The following is an 11596-nucleotide window of genomic DNA, read 5'->3' on the forward strand; positions in this document are numbered from 1 at the left end:
TTCTAATGGCAGGATTCAGTCCCAACTTTAATACATGAAGTCAATACATGCTTATGAGATCAGAGAATCAGCTACAACAAACATTATCATAAGATGTTAAGTTTTTACGTGTGCCCCTGCAGGAATGGGGGAGGGACAGAGAATCCAAGCAGGCTCTGCATGGTCAGCACAAAGCCCATTGCCAGGTGACCTCCAGATCATGACTTGAGCAGAAATCAAGACTGGGTGGCTTAACTGACTGAGCCACCCAGGCCCCACTCCCTGGCACCTTTCTTTCTGATTGCCACTTCTTTTTTCAGAAAAATTTCATGCACTTAGAATAATTAATAGCATCATCCTTGGCTTCTTGATAATTTCATAATGATGTGGCTTGAGGAAGGAGCTCATCCTCTTTGGGGAAAGTTCAGTCTAAGAAATAAAACATCATTAACACTAGATCTGCATCTGATGGTGGTATGATGCAGATTAGTATCCGCTTTGTCTTTTGACTCTCCAGACTACATGGGAAGAATGTTATGGTGTGGTTTAGGAGAGTGGTAGCTCAAGAAGATTCCATTTTGTTGCTGTGTTACTCAGGGATTTTATTTGAGCACAATCTTGTATTTTGTTCTGTAAAATTATCATAGTCATTCTTTTGCTAATTAGTAAACAATTAAATGCTGTCCTTCATTTATTTTCCCCTCTGATCAGGAGCCTCCTCTCCATTCTCAACCTTGATCTGAGTTCCAGTGAAGCAGCTTGGAGTAGCTAGATTTCTGATTTCTGAAGTGCAATGCGGGTTCCAACTCTGTCTTCATCACTTATCATTTAGCCTCTCTGATATATTCATTCTAGAACTGGCAATGATGGTCAGTTTGATTCCTGTTTTTCCAGCAACCTTTGCACTTGAACAGTGTATCACAGCATCTTATGTAGAATGGCATGGATGGAAAAGAAGAGCAAAATAAATCTTTTAGGAAGGTCTAAAATGCAAATCACATGGAGGTAACTGCTTGAGATAAAACTAACCCCACCTAGGGCACCTGGGTAGCTCAGTCGGTTGAACGTTCGGCTTTGGCTCAGGTCATGATCTCATAGCTTGTGGGTTCAAGCCCCAGGTCGGGCTCTGTGCCGACAGCTCAGAGCCTGGAGCCTGCTTCGGATTCTGTGTCTCCCTCCCTCTCTGCTCCTCCCCCACTCATGCTCTGTCTCTCTCTCCCTCAAAAATAAATAAACATTAAAAAATTAAAAAAAAACTAGCCCCACCTGAATATTGTCAGTAAAGACAGGGAAGCAAACAAATATATTGTTCACTAAATGTATTATTTTCTGGAAGTGTAGAATTTACAAGAAAGCCTCATTGCAAATGAAATGCATTTGTTTTACTAAAAGATGTTTAAAAGTAGTATTGAATACTTACTTTTCAAGACTTCTGTGTTTCCAGAGTACTATCTACAGTCAGTTTTATGACATTACATAGAGGAGGAGACTGAGTCTCAAAGATCATAAGGGATGGATTCCAGAGCCTTTGCAGGGCCCATTACACTCCATGACCTCCCTTTGCTTGTGCTGTTTATCCAGCTAGGTGCTTGGAATACCAGAATGAATAAATCTCTCTTTCAAAAGGCTTTTAACATACATTAGGTAATAATAAACAACACCTACAAGTAGAACAGAGTACTTTATTTAAAGCATAAACAGAGCAAATGTTCATCTAGTATCATTTAAATCATCTTTAAATTACGTTTTAAATCAACATGCTTATACTTTGGTGTATTTTCTTATTTTTTCCTAGTTCTCTTTACATGTGCCTCTTTTCTTTTTTCTTTTCCCATCTGAAATGTTTATGGTCTCAAAAGTAATTACTGCTTGAAGAAAGTTTTCATGGATACTAAATGCTACCTAATGGAAGCCATAAGCATAGAGTCTGCTAGCATTTAGAGTGGTATAATACATATGCCAGCTTGAATCAAGTGGGAGAAAAGGTTAATCATTCTTTTAAATTGGTAGTGTTGCTGGAGGTGGATTAATATGCTTTTTGAATCCCTTATGTGCTGTAAAGCTCCTTGATCACAGTCACTATGACCATGTTTTAGGTTTTGAATTAAAGGTGTCTCCTGTGATCAGCCGGGCCAACTCCCTTAATCTCTCTGGCCATATTAGGTGATAGTTTTCTCGTTTCAATACATGATCTGTTATAAGGAGTGTTGACTATACCAAACTCTAAAGTGGGAACCCAGAAAATGAAAGAATCTTTCTACTGATGCTTAATCATAATTCTTTTCATTGTGAATATAGTCCTTTCCCTATGTAATGCGGGAACATTATGAAAAGTAGAATGTTCTCTTGTGCCTTTGGAACCTGGAGTGCTCTCGACCTGTCAGCTCACTGGCAGAGCAGGCTTTGTCCAGACACCAAAGAACAAAATGTGAAATTGGCACCAGCCAGCCTCTCCGTTGCACAGGATATTCCTGTTTAAATTTGACGACCAGAACATTTTACAATTTGAAATTATTGTCATCTGGTTTTCTTTAGTTTCTTTGGGAATGAAAGCTTTGAGAAGCTTGTTAAAAAATCTGGACTTCTGATGGTGAGGCTTAACTAGATCCATCGAGTCATCAATCAACAAACATTGACTAAAGCTTACCACTCCCCCAGGTGCTGTCCAAAGGACCCAGACACATCTCAGATAGTGGCCCTGCCCTTTCACTTCTATTAATAGTATTTTTTCTAAATGTAATCAGAGCTCAGGTAAAGACAAGGCATTGATTTGAGTCTGCAGTAAACAAAGCTGCCTAGGCTGATCCCTTCAGTTCTCAGAATTACTTTGTCCCAAGTATAATTTTCCCAGTGCCACGAAACCAAGTTCTGTCATCTATCTATCCACTTGACATTTGATCATGATGGTCCTTGCCTCTTTGACCTCTAGTGAGGAAACTAGCATAAGACACTGGAATATGCCTGGTTCTATAGGTTAAGTGCAGATAATGATATGAATACAATTGAAGATGAAGCCCAAAGTGGAAAAGGCAGCTGTAAATAGATTAAGTAAAAAAGAAGGTATTTGCAAAATAAAGTAGTAAAGATTGAACCTGATGCAATAGCAATGAAGAGCTCCTGGAAGTTTTCCAAGAGGTGAGGGGTTGATTTTTTTTTAAGAACATTCCCAGCAATTTTATACCAGAAAAAATTATAAGGGTAGTGACTGTATACATGAGATCCAGTGAAAACACTAACTTTAGGCCACTGAGCATGTTTTGAGCATATGCTGTAGAAATTAAATTAGAAAAGAAAGGATAATCTGAAGTCATTTTAAATGAAAGATTCACAAAATATTGGAGCTGGAAGGTATCTTTATTGGATTAGCCAACATTTTTGAGCAGCTACTATGTGGCAAGCACTGTTTTTATGGTCCAGAAGCAAAAGACAAAATAAAGACCAGAAGAATCAAAAGACAATATGAGGGATACATAAACAACTCATTACAAATCTAACGGAGATACGCTATTAAATAAATCATAAGAATGTAACTTTGCAAAAACAGAATTGGAACCAAATAACCCTGCTTGAGGATATGGAAGAAGGTATCAACAATGAGAAAATCCTTGAATTGGGCTTTGAATGTTGGGAATTACCCAAGTGGAGAAAAGGTCAAGGACATAAGGCAGAAGGAACATCCTGGATGTGAGAAGAAGCACAGCATGTTTAAGGGATTGCAAAAGAGATTTTTTTTTTTTAATTAGAGTGTAGAGTGCAAGTTGTTAAAGGGTCAAAAATAAAGTGCAAAAGGTAGGTTGGAATAAAAGTATAAAGTGGTCTAGCATTTCCTGTGAAGAAAGATAGGTGTTTTCCTACAAAATGGGTTACTTTTGTGTAAGGCGTAACAAACACTAAATCAGAGTTGTACTAAACACATGGCTTACTGGTGAAAATTTCTGTATTTTGTTTTCCAGGTTAGACACTGTTACAATTCTTTAACGTTTCTTTTTCCTAAGTAAGTCCATCTGGTGAGAATGTGTGATCCATTTTATTTTGGAAAGTTTTGCCTTAACTTTTTTCTACTTAAAACACAAATTCTAATCATGAAGTTTGTATCCTTGAAGTACCTGTTCATATTCTTTCTTTGACATAATGGGGCTAATCAAGATGTCTTCTCTAATTTTGAGAACCAGAATGATTGGTTCCTCATGTTGGTCATTTCAATAGATGGACCAATTTTAGACTCATTGCATAAGAATCATCTGAATAACTTGTTAAATTTAATCCTCATAGATTCTGATTCAGCAGGAATGAGGAGATATCCAGGAATATGTATATTAAATGGGATACTCCAGTATCTACATCTAGTATGCAGCTAGATGTAGGAACCATAGTTTATGTTCTGCCGGGAACATGGAGGTATCATGGATACCATAAATGGAGATTAGGAAAAGATGCCTGGTAATTCAGATCCTATATGTGCCTAACTTTTGGAATTTAAAAAAAGTTTGGAGTTCGAGTTGAAGTTTTTTTTTTTCATTCATTCATTCAATGAATCATTTATTCACCTACCTATTTAACAACTATTTCTTGAAGTCTAATATGTTCCAGATATGGTACTAAATTGTGGTGGCACAAAAATGAATAAGACATTATTCCTGCCATTAGAGGTAATATCAGCTATAAGTGACGGGCAAGAAGAGAATAATAATCGAGTATGTTAAATGCTACATAGAGAGAGAAGCAGTAGGAATTTGTAGTAAACATAAAAACATATCTTTTTTTTCTCTCAAAGACTGAATTGTTACCTACATGCTATTGCCAAATGTATATCTTCATTCAAAGTTTTTTTTTTCTTCTGCACTCTAGATCCAAGCATAAAATTGCCTACTGAATATCGCCTGTTGGATTTCCCCATGAATCTCAAAGACAACCTAAAAAATAAATTAGAATTATCATATTTAGCCTGAAACCAGTTATTTCCCCCTGTGTGTCCTATTTTAGTAAATGGCATCATTTGGACTCCAATTGACCAAACAAAAACCTGAGAGTCATTCTTCACCCTTCTCCCCTCCCCTAAACTCCCCCTGAAACAATCCCCAAGACCTGTCATAATTATACCGTATATATATTTGTCCACTCTTCTCTGTGTCCATTGTCATACCCTTCACATTTTTTTCCTCAGGTGTAACAGCTCCATTCACTTTCTCCCTGACTCCAGTACCATTTCTCTATTATTCATTCTCTTCATTACAACTTAAATTTCACTCAACTGCCTAAACCCTTTGAAATTTTTTCTTTAATTTTGGGAAAAAGGACTCAAGCACTGTGATCCCATCTACTCCACCCTCATCCAGTGCCTCTATCTCTACCATTTCCTTCTCCCATACATTTTCAACAATACTCTATAGTCTTGAGTTTTTAAATGACCTCTCTTACCCCTGAGCTTTCTCCAGGCTATGTCATCAATTTGGATGATTTTTTAACCATTTAATCATTGGCTAATGCATCTTCATCATTTAAGTTTCAAAATACACATTGAATCTCTGTCTTTTCATGACTTTCATTTGAGGTTAAATTCTCTTTCTGTATATTCTCTTAAAACCTGGCTGTCGATTATCCATGAGATTTATATTTCGTAGTTTATTTTTCCTACTACATTGTAAACTCCTTATGAACAATGTCTTTATCAGTGTTATAGGTACTCAATAAATATGTATTTTGTTAAAAGATAAAAGAACTATCACTTGGGTGATAATTAGAATAAACTCAACATTTTAGGAAACTTTATAGACTTATAGTATACTTGGAGGCTTAATCAGATCATCACATTTTCAATCATATTTTATTCCAGGGAGTGTGCATTTTTTCTTTTTTTTAAAGAAATCTTTCCTCAGAAGAAAGGATTCTCTTCCCTTTGAATATTTTTTCTTTCCTAGAGGGTTTAGTGCCCGAGGGCTGACCCACCTAAGGTCCCCATTGTTAACATCTGTATTATATCTACTGGGTTGGGGTCTCTTTTCATACTTAACAGGAATGTCATACTGCTTTTATGTAGTTTCTTCTTTCTCTTCTCCATCTTAAGATCATCCTGCTCTGCTCCTTTGCTTTTTCCTGAAGTCTCCTTTCACCACTTAATGTGGCCTGGTAAGTCTACGCAGTGGTGCTGAAGGAATAGTAAAAAAAATAGAAGTATGCGTGGGGGATATGTCCTTTAGAGAATTTCTCTTTCCAAGTAAATACTTTTTTTTTTCCTTTGGAAAGTATTCCTCCTTCCCCTCTTTAGATCTTAAAAAATATTCCATGAGGCCTGTCATTTAAACTTGCTCCTGGGACAGATTATAAACTATAAAAGATCTAGGAAGAAAATTTGAAATACAAGGAAATGTGTAGAAAGACACAAAGCAAGTGGCAGGAAAACTCCAAGGGTTTGCATGCTCAGTAAAACACTCCACAGATTGACTCTTTTTAGTATGTCTTTTGATCTGAAAAGTCAAATTATATCTCTCACCTAATAACACATTTTGAAAAGAAACTGCAGTGCTTACTGGTTTGGGCTAAGATGGAAAGAGACACAGGAGTGGGCCCTACCACAATTTCATCGTGATTTTAATTGTGGATGAAATGCAACAGAAGGTTGAGACAAAGCGAATGCCAGCACTCTGTGAATACTAAGAAGGCACAATAACTGTGAAAATTCTTTGCAAGCTACAAATAATATTTTTATTTAAGGAAAATTTAAAAGCAATGTACATTTTTCATTGTTTTTCACCTTTGCTATCTTTGGTAACTTTTAAAAGTGAAAAAGACAATTGAATTTGAACAGAACAGGAAGTATATGTACATATTTTCAAAAACAAGACAAAACTTAGACATCAAAAAACAATTGTTCAAGTGTCCTTTTGACTCTGGCCCAAGTTGAGATACACAGACATTTGTGGCCTGGTATATTGATATATTTGGAAACTGAAAGACTTGAGTTTAAATTTTGGTTTATCTACGACAAGTGTCATATTCTTGATTTCTTCATCTGAAAAATGAGAATAATTATAATATAGAACTCATGTAAAAATTACAAAAAATGATATAAGGTACCTGCAGTAAAGAATCTAGTATGGCTAATAAACAATTGATTTTTTAATATTTTTGAGGGCCATTATTATCTGGGAGCTGGGATAGAGTGAGATATTAAGATCAGAAATTCAATTCAGAATTACTGAACAGCATTCTAATACATGCTTTGAAAAAAATGCTTTTCTAAGTAGAGGCAAGCATGCATTTGTTAGAATATTTTAATTTTCTCTGGAAGAACTGAAAAAAAAAAACCTTCCACAGAAGAGTAGCAAAATCTCATTTTTAATTTGCTTTTTAATTATTTATTTTATCATTAATAATTTCTTACTGTTCAAGATTTGGTTAAGGAGTTTGAGATGTATTTATAGTTGAATAAAAGGTCAAAGGCAGGAGGAATAAAACTGTAAAAATATGAGACATATTATGGTATACTACAATGAGTATTTATTTTGATATTTTGAGGACTTTTAAGACAAGACGCCACTACTTTAAAATTAATTATAAACATATAAATATATATGATAAATAATTGGTTTGTGTGAAATATGGAAAATATGTGCAATTTTGAAGAAATAATATTGTCAGCTGTGAGGTTAGAATTTGCCCCAAGTATATTACTCAGCTAGGAAATCCATTCACAAGCGAAAGGAAGAAATCCCAATGAGTTAAATAAAGTACTTTAAACATTTATGAGAAAAAAATAAAACTACCAAGTGAGACAAACTGTTCCAAACATTAGAGTAGCTAGCTATATTGGAGACATATAAATGGTCCACAGATTAAGTATATTTCTCAGAATAACACAAAATGAATCCATTTCAATGACAAAACAAAATAAACAACCAAGATTATATGAATTTTAAACATACCAAGGAAAGGCAGTATAATACATACATATAAAGTAATTTGTAACTGAAAATGGCATGATATTTGTGAAGATGAAACTATGCAGATATAGAAAAAGGATACCATAAATGTTTGGTATGTGACTAAATTATGCAAATAAGGTTTATGGCATTTTCTATTTGTTTTAAAATCATGAGGTAGAATAGAAAACAACTGAGATGCAATCTGTTCTATAGTTGTTCTACTTGAAAAGAAATTAGTGTGTGCTGGGTATTGCACAGAATTGGGGCCCCTGAAAATTAGTTTCTGTTCTTAACTAGCTATGCCTTCCAAAAGACAAAGCAAGGCCAAAGGAGATTTTACACTTAATGTAAGAGTATGGCTCAAAGTCTCAGGAAAGAATGCCAGTGAATATAACTAGACTTGTATATGGACCTCCGTTGTCTAGAGGCTTTTGGTATAAAAGGCCTAAAAAAAAAATCCAGCCAAAAGTTTCACTGTGTCTACTTCTACTCCAAGGCCAAAACTTAATATTGAATACTACTCTTTTCAATTTGAGGAACATGTTCCTAGAAATGAGAAAAGCACACTGAAAGAACAACGTGTGTTTATGTATGTGTGTGTGTATGTGTGTGTGCACACATATATGTACATGTGGGTAGGGAAAAAGAGAGTAGGAAAAAGAGAGGTCAGAGGGAGAGAGAGAAGAGAGGAGGAGAAGATGAAAGAGGGAGAAAGAGATGCATCAATATTTTCCCACAAAGAATTCCAGGATTCTTTACCTCTCTACCTTTCTAGGATTTGGGAATTGCAAAAGACAGCCATATTAAGACGTTGGCTGCATGGTTTAACTAGATGTTCTTGCCTGGATCAAACATAGCAGTTCTTCCTTTTCAGAGTGAAGCAAGAAAGGAATAGGAGAGAAAACTGAGCTCCTTCAAGAGATCAACAGGTAAATGTTCATTTGTCATTTCTGTGCATAAATGTGAAAAACCAAAAGTTTTATAATTTCCATTTGCCACTCTATTGTAGCAAATTTGCACACAAGTTTTTATTCGTAGGTTTTTGTGATGGACTAAATGTTTGTATCTCCCTCCCCCATTTGTATGTTGAAATATAATACCCAAATGTATTTGGAAGTGGGGCCTTTGTGAGCTAATTAGGCCATAGAGATGGAGCCCTCATGAATAGGATTAGTGCCCTTATAAGAGGCCAGAGAGCTACCTAGGTCTCTTTCTGCCATGAAAGGACACAGAAAGAAGTTGGCAGTCTACAACCCAGTAGAGGGCTCTCATCAAGAACCCTGCCATTCTGACACCATGATCTTGGACTTCTAGTTCCAGAACAGTGAGAAATAAATTTCTGTTGTTTAGAAACCACCGAGTCTATGGCACTTTGGTATAGCAGTCCAAACTGACTAAGTTCCTTTTCAAGACTTGATATCCAAAATTTAAAAAATATACAGTTTTCCTTATTTGTGGAAATAGAATATATTGATGAAAATAGAAATTCTTGGAGGTTTTATTAAACAAATATTTATTGCATGTTTACAATGTGTCAGAGACTATTTTAGGCTTGGCATGATATTGAGAGATAATTCTCCATAGGTTTCTTCTGTTTCCGCATATCTTACAAGCAGAGGTAGTAACATATTTTGTTCTAGACTGTCTTTTCAAAAATGTTTATATAGCAAAAAGCCTTCAAAGATAGATAGTGAGTGCCTCCATCCAGAACAAAGGAAAGTTTTGTTAATCTTAAAGATAACGATTCCCTCCAGGGCAAAGGGCAGGTTTGCTTGTAGTCCATTATTAAAGATTTAATTTTTTAATCTAGATGTGCCTCATCTGTAATACAAAACTCATTATCTCCTGGGGCCACACTGCATTGTTCCTGTGGAATTTGAGAGGCAATGGGAATTGATGTGTACATGAGTTTATGCCTCTTCTTGTGCAGTGATTAATAGAGTCCAATGTCTGAGCCAGGAACCTTGTGTCTTCTGCCAACCTCCATGAAGTACATTAAATGGCAGATAGGGTAAAATCTTAGATCGTTTATAATTCTTCATAGATGGAAGAGTAAACAAGACAGTGCACCTTTTCCTGTAGCTTAAATCCTAATTGGAAGTTGACAGCTCTAATTGGAATTGATTAGTGACAATGAACAAATGATCAGTAATTTCACTTCTGATGAGATCTTGCCAAACATTTAACTGATAACTGCTATAAAAAAAAAAAAAGACAATGAAGAACATGCAAGGACAGCTTGACTTCTGGAACAGCAGAGTTAAGGGCCTCCAAATATCTGCTTCTCTACAGAAATAGACAGCACTGACAAAAACTGTCAAAATCAATATTTTTAGAATCCTAGAAATTAACGCCAATTTTGCAATAATCCAGGAAATTATAATCAAAGAAAAATGGTTGAATCTTAACAAGAACAGCAAGGTTAGTGGGACTTTAACTTGCTCTAATCTCATTCCCATTTTTCCTTAACCCTGTGGTTGTTTTGAAAACCAAAGGCTTCACAACGACTATAGCACAACTACTATTTAAATGCAAAGAGAAAGAAGAATGAAAAAGAACAGAATATCAAAGAACTGTGAGACAATTATAAAAGGTATAAAATATATGTGATGGGAATACCAAATGGCAAAGAAAGAAAGAAATGGAAGGGATGTTTCAAGCAATAATGACTGAGAATTTCTCAACATTAATGATAGACACCAAACCACAGATCAAGGAAACTCAGAACAGCAAGAGTAAATACAGAAAAATTTACACCTAGGAATATCATATTCACACTGCATAAAATTAAGGACAAGGAAAATCTTAAAAGACCCAACAGAGGAAACACCTAATCTGTGGAAGGATTAATGTAGGAACCACATTGGACGTTATTTCCAAAACCATGCAAACAAGAACAGAGTGGAATAGAATATTGAGTGTTGAAAGAAAAAAAACACCAACCTAAAATTCTGTATCCAGAAAAATTATCCTATAAAAGTAAAGGGAAAATAATAACTTTCTGAGACAAATATGTGGGGAATTTGTGGCCAATGGATCTGCCTTGCAAGAAATGTTAAAAGAACTTTTAAAGAAATTTCTTTTAAAGAAAGAAAGAAAATGATAAATGTCTGAAACTTGTATCTGTATAAACAAAGGAAGAGAGAGAAGGAATAAGGTCATGTTATTAGCTTGAAATAAGCCACAATGTAAATATTTACATCAACAAAAATGGCAAATATTAAAATCAGAGCCACAGAGCTACAATTCCCACCCCACAATGGTTTGTTAAACATTTACTGGTGCCTCATATAATACAAGGCTTATTTTTTCTTAGGATGATTGTCTTTCAGGACAAAACATGCATGAGCCAGTAATTTTACTTTTAAGTCTGATTTTATCAGTCATGTTAGTGGGAATTCTCCAAATTATAGCAATAGGTGGTAATGGGTTGCCATATTTATAATTTAGCAATTAATTTCAGTCCTTTTTCCTTAGTCTGAGTTTTAGTATGTTTCTGTTTTGTTGCTCTTCTTCTCCTTCCTCTCTCGTTCTTACTTCTCTTCCTCTTCCTCCTCCCCTGCCTCCTCCTTCTCCTTCTCCTTATTTCTTCCAGACAGAGTAGTATATGGAGATACTATATATGGTACGTTCAGCTATACTCGTTTTTAAAACAGAATTTTGTCTATATCTTTTAAAGCATTTGTTTTTATAAA

At 35.3% G+C, this 11596-nt stretch overlaps 1 long non-coding RNA gene across 1 annotated transcript in view; it reads left to right on the forward strand.

Annotated features, from left to right (window-relative positions):
* The window catches only part of LOC121038092 (uncharacterized), a 261574-nt gene extending 252743 nt beyond the window's left edge, over nucleotides 1-8831 (forward strand). The window contains exon 6 of the long non-coding RNA XR_005794144.1: nucleotides 8776-8831. This is a non-coding gene — a long non-coding RNA (uncharacterized LOC121038092). The remainder of the gene's footprint in view (nucleotides 1-8775) is intronic.
* Nucleotides 8832-11596: the final 2765 nt, after the last annotated feature.

The sequence above is a fragment of the Herpailurus yagouaroundi genome, unplaced genomic scaffold (genome assembly GCF_014898765.1).
Source record: "Herpailurus yagouaroundi ecotype Mexico unplaced genomic scaffold, PumYag 165, whole genome shotgun sequence".
NCBI classification, from domain to species: domain Eukaryota; kingdom Metazoa; phylum Chordata; class Mammalia; order Carnivora; family Felidae; genus Herpailurus; species Herpailurus yagouaroundi.